The 6253-nt window shown below is 34.4% G+C and overlaps 1 non-coding gene across 1 annotated transcript; it reads left to right on the top strand.

Annotated features, from left to right (window-relative positions):
* The first annotated feature begins 3341 nt into the window (after nucleotides 1-3341).
* On the top strand, nucleotides 3342-3423 carry TRNAS-CGA. Its single transcript has one exon. It is a non-coding gene; the product is annotated as a tRNA-Ser (tRNA).
* The last annotated feature ends 2830 nt before the right edge of the window (nucleotides 3424-6253 follow it).

Genomic DNA, 6253 nt, shown 5'->3' with positions numbered 1-6253 from the left:
TTTTGAGTCATTTGTACTTCAATTTGTAATTGTATCTCAAACCCATTTCTCTATTTAAAATAAATTTGAACAGTACCATCCTCTAGTGAGATTTGTTTTTTATTTAATTGTGGCGTTGTTTGTCTCTATTTTGATTTAAATTCTACCTCATTTATCTTTTATTTTATTTTACTTTATCTTATACTTTCTTTTGGTCTTTGTCTTTTTATCACCGCCTGAGTTTCGAAGCCTAAAAAATTGGGTTGTGACATTTCTCCACATAGATTAATCTTTCCTCCAACTGGAGCGGCTCCTAGTCAATCACATGTGTATTGTTTGTTATATAATTGTGCAACATGGAACACATCATGAACTCTTGAGGGGACTGAGGGTAATGCTAATGGGTATGCTACCAGTTCAATCTACTCTATTTTCTCTAATAGGCTAATAAAGTAAAGGCTACATGACATGATTAATGAACTATGCAACGCAACATGAATGTATGAGAATAGGATAGAAAACTACCATAAAATTTTGCGCGATTTTAAAACATTCAATAACACAACGAAAATTAATATAAAAACATATACATGTATATGTGTTCAATTTGTTCCTAAAAGAAGGAACGGGACCAAGATACAAAAGATGTATATGATATAACAGACTACAGAAATAAATGGACAAAACATACCCCTTGGGTCAACACCCTTCTGTGGCTACCTAGCTCTCAAGTACTTCTCGCCTCATCCAACAACATCATACACCTTGAAGAAAAAATTGTCGGAATGATGAGTATATAAATATAACCAGTAAGCAATCTATTTGTAGGCTCTCATTGCACTCTGCCCACTTTTAATTCGAAAATCCTTCATGAAACTTGTTAGAAAACTCATTTTAGAAGATGTACAAATTGGTTGGAGAGGAAATAGTGTATCATACCCCTCGAATTCAGAAGAAATTCGAGAAGAAAAAAAAAGAGCTTGAATCTCGAGTTCTAGGAACTCTCAACACTCGATTCTTGTCCCAAAACATTGCCCACAACTTCTTATTTGTAGATGAAGCTTGCATTGTCTTTGATCATTCTAGAGTCGCACAAAATTTTAACTCAAAGTTTCTGAATTGACTGTCGAAAATATCTACTCATATGACGGTGCTACCTACCTTTATTTTAAATATTCGTTGTTGGATCTAAGGAATCTCGAGTCTTCTTGAACATATTCAAATTTCGGCTCAATCCAATGGTTAGATCTTATCATATGAGCGATTTTGTGCAGCTTGTTAAATCTAAAATCGAATATGATAGGAGCATTTTCATACTTATCTTAAACTTCATACCATTTAGTATCTTTCTTTTTAACATTTTATTCTAAAACTCCAAACTTTTTGGTAATTTTTTTTTTACCCTTTTTAGTAATTTTTTCTTCTTCAACATTTTAAAGTTCCTCCTCCATAATAAAAAAAATAAAAATAAAATTAAAATTAAAAATTCAATTCCTTCCCCACGAAATATTAAAATCCAAGAAGTTTCTTAAACGATTAGAAAATTGATTTTTTTTATTCTTTATGCTTATTATTTTATTTTTTCCAATGTTTTTGGATCCTTATGAAACCTTAGTAAAGGGTTGAAAATATCTTCTTTGGGCCTTTGAACCATAACCCATCTTTGGTCGAGAAGTTGGGGTTCCTGGGCTTACTTAGTCTCCTATTAGTTTATCAATTGGCTTACTTACTCTCCTATTAGTTTATCAATTGCAAAAGAATAACCAACGGTAGCTAAGCCAAAAGAGTAAAGAACATCTAGTTGTTGCTTTCGATAATCACCATTTATAAGTTGTCTTTTCTTTTCTTTCTTCTCTTGATTCTTCCATGAAATTACTATTGTGTTATTGAATCCTACGAAATTCAACTTTTGAGCTTTATTGTGAAATCTCACATCGGTTGGACAGAAAACGAATCATTCCTTATATAATTATGTCCGAGTGGTTCAGGAGGAATTCTGCTCACATTGGTTGGATAGGGAACAAATAATTCCTTACATAAATATGTCCGAGAGGTTAAGGAGGAATTTTTCTATTGACGACTTTTTAGCTTTATTTTGAGATCCCACATCAGTGGGATAGAGAATGAATCTTTTCTTATATAAGCATGTCAATATGTTTGAGTTGTTAAGGAGACAGACTTGAAATCTATTGGGTTTTGCTTGCATATGTTCAAATCTTGTTGTGATGACTTTATTTAGCTTTATTGTGAAATCCCACATCTCGAACGAAACGACTTTTTTAACTTTAGACAGGGAACGAATCTTCAAGTGGTTGACGAGGAATTCTGCTATTGGCGATTTTTAGCTTTGTCGAGAAGGGGTGTCAATATGTCCTAGTGGTGGCGACTTTTTAGCTTTGTTAAGAAGGGGTGTCAATATGTCCGAGTGGTTAAAGAGGAATTCTGCTATTGGCGACTTTTTAGCTTTATTGTGAGATCCCACATCATCAGTTGAATAGGAAATGAATCATTCCTTATATAAGGGGTGTCAATATGTCTGAGTGGTTAAGGAGATAGACTAGAAATCTATTGGGCTTTGCCCACGTAGGTTTGAATCCTGTTGTTCACAGCTTTTTAGCTTTATTGTTAAATCCCACATCGGTTGAATAGAAAACAAATAATTCCTTATATAAGGGGTGTCAATATGTTCGAGGGATTAAAGAGACAGTGCAGGTTCGATTTATGTTGTTGAATCATTTCTTATATAAGGATAGCCTACGGGGTGTCAATATTTTTGAGTGCTTAAAGTGACAGCACAGGTTCGAATTCTGTTGTTGAATCATTCCTTATATAAGGATAGCCTACGGTGTGTCTATGTTTGAGTGCTTAAAGAGACAGCGCAGGTTTGAATTCTGTTGTTGAATCATTCCTTATATAAGGATAGCCTGCGCATCATTCCTTATATACTTGAAATCAATATGTCCAAGTGGTTAAGGGAAACGAATCATTCCTTACATAAGGGGTGTCAATATGTTTGTGTGGTAAAGGAGACAACACAGGTTCGAATTCTGTTGTTGAATCATTCCTTATATAAGGATAGCCTGTGCATCATTCCTTATATAAGGGGTGTTAATATGTCTAGACTTGAAATCAGGTTTGAATCTTGCGACGAATTTTTAGCTTTATTGTGAAATCTCAAATCGGTTGAACAAGGAATGAATCATTCCTTATGTAAGGGGTGTTAAAATGTTTGAATGGTTAAGGAGACAGACTCGAAATCTATTAGGCTATGCCTGCTTAGGTTCGAATCGACGAATTTTTTAGCTTTATTGTGAAATCACACATTGGTTGAATAAGGAACGAATAATTCTTTATATAAGGGTGTCAATATGTTCGAGTGGTTAAGGAGACAGACTCGAAATCTATTAGGCTATGCCTGCTTAGGTTCGAATCCTACTGTTGATGAGTTTTGTTTAGTTTTATTGTATACCATACATTCGTTGAACAAGGAATGAATCATTCTTTATATAAAGTGTCCGGTTTTATATCTCACATCGGCTGAACAAGGAAAGAATCATTCTTTATATAAGGGCGTTAGTATGTCCGAGTGGTTAAGGAGATAGACTTGAAATCTGTTGGGCTTAGCTTGCGCAGTTCGAATCTTTTCGGCGACAAATTTGTTAGCTTTACTGTGAAATCACGCATCGGTTGAACAACAAGGAACAAATAATTCTTTATATAAGTGTGTCAATATGTCGAGACAGACTTGAAATCTGTTGGGCTATGCGTGCAATTCTACTGTTGACGAGTTTTTAGTAGTCCGAGTGGTTAAGGATGAGTTATATTAACATGGCTTAAGTGAATGTTATTAAAAATTAGAAAACAAATGTGGCTCTAACCCCAAAACTTTGCCACTGTTGGTTACAAATTTTGGGTAATTACTTCATCAAACTCCATTTCACTTTCAAATGAGAACATATCTAATTTAAAAAATAAGTAAAACTAATATTTTTGAGAACTAAAAACCAAATGTGACTACTATGATTCAAGCCTAGCTCAACTTGAAATTCTCACCACTAGTTTGCAACTAGTTTGATATTTAGCCCATCATTCATCAAAATCTAGTCTTTTGGGCATACCTATCAACTCTTAAGCATAAAAACTAGCAAACCCTTTACCGTTTCCTACATAGTAACTAGACATGATCATCTCATAACTCATTGGCATTTTTTGGAGGGTTGGGTGGGTTCTGAACTCTACTCGAGGTGTTACAAAGACCATAGTACATCGTTATGAATGTCATACTTGAGGTTAGTTGATTTGTAGCTAAAAGTTAAGGATATAAATGTTTTTGTGTCAGATCCTAGATTTAACATTTATGTGAATGTTATTGAAAATTAGAAAACTAATGTGGCTGCTGGGATTCGAGCCAGGCCTCCACGGCCACAACGTGGAATTCTCACCACTAAACTACAACAACCTTGTTTTCTAGCCCATCATTCATCGTAAACAAGCCCCAAAAGGCTCATTTATCCATCTTGAGGTTTTAAAGTTAAGCTTAAACTAGTAAACCCTTTATCATTTCATACATAGTAACATGATCGTATTATCTGGTAACCCACTTACATGTGTAATTTTTAAGAAACCATTGAAAATAAAAAAAAACAAAAATACTTCTTTCTGCTCAATTCACTTTCAATTGTTGGGATTCAAGCCTAGGTCTACACAACCAAAACTTGGATCCTCACCACTAAATTACTACATCTACTTTGATATTTAGTCCATCATTTAATACCAACATTGATCTGGTCTTGAGGGTCCATGATTAAAGATAAGCTAGCAAGTCCCTAATTATCTCCATAATATATTATCCCTTATAATTATGAAAAGAAAAATATGTCTGGGATTCGAGTCCAAGTTTTACCATTATTTATTATAATCTAGGCCCCTAGGCTGATATGTCATCTCATCATTTAATACCAATGTGATGGTGTTACTATAACACATGCGGAAGCAATTTGGATCTTAGGCACTTTTAGAACATCAATTATTGTAAATGACTAGCATGTTCATAAGTATTAAAACTTAATGAGTTTAAATACTAACCTTTTGTAGTTCAAACTCCTTTTGCCTCACGAACCGATTTCGAACCACCACTAGTGTCTTCTCCACTATTCTCCGGCCTTAGAACGGGATTGTGGAATCCGGTGAGTGACTAAACTTGGGAGGGATTTTGTATACGTGAAAGAGAGTGCTTGTGAGAGGTTTTTCATCAAGATGAAGAATCCCTTCCAAGTATCATGATCACTCTATTTAAAGAGTCAAGTTTGCATGTTCATGCAAACTTGAGATCACCAAATCTTGACACTTAAAATTCCACTCAAATGTTTGGGATTATGTGGCAAGCATGCATGTTTGAGTTAACCAAATTTTGACACTCAAAATTCCACTCAAACTTGTGGGGTTTATTTGGCAAACATGCAAGTTTGGTTAAACCAAATTTTGACACCTCAAAATTCCACTAACATGATTTTTCCATTAGATGAAAGTCAACATTTTGACTTTCTTCATTTTAATTAGATGAAAGTCAACATTTTGACTTTCTTCATTTTAATTCAACAATTAATTTGAATAATGAATTTCAAATTAAAGTAACATTAAATAATTAATTAAACTATTTAATTAATATTTAATATTAATTCAAATGCCAATCCCAGTCAATTCCGACACATAATTGATTAAGATATTTAAATCTTATTTAAATATCTCAGATTCTCTCTTTTCGTTTATTTCGTAAATAAAATAAAATTGCGGTTAAATATATCGTATATATGTAACGCATATTCCCTAATTTGAATTCGAACACTTCGAACTCACTCGTCACACTGTTCTATGGTTTAGTCCGATATGAGCTAGCAGAGGGACCTAATGGACCTATAGATCATGGGCTCCAACGATTCAAGATTAACCGATTAAACTCATTAACCTGGTTAACCAACATTCGTTAACTACTAGGACACTCCACTATAGCCTAGTAGTTGCACTCCCCTCACTATAGATATATTTCTGTCCATCTGATATAACCATGATTAGTAAGTCGATCCTTCACAGGTTGTTCGTAACTAGAGCTGGGTCAATTTACCGTTTTACCCCTGAAGTTACTTCTTGTTCCTTATGTCTCACTGATCCTCTAATAAACAATTGGTTTGTGGTCCAACCAGTAAACCGAATCCCTCTCAGGCCAATGAGAGGGTGGGGCCCCTTGTTCAAGACCTGGAGTCAGTGCTTAAGGGAA

This window comes from Cucurbita pepo, chromosome LG10 (assembly GCF_002806865.2).
Source record: "Cucurbita pepo subsp. pepo cultivar mu-cu-16 chromosome LG10, ASM280686v2, whole genome shotgun sequence".
Lineage (NCBI taxonomy): Eukaryota > Viridiplantae > Streptophyta > Magnoliopsida > Cucurbitales > Cucurbitaceae > Cucurbita > Cucurbita pepo.
This window is presented reverse-complemented; position numbering and strand designations above follow the sequence as displayed.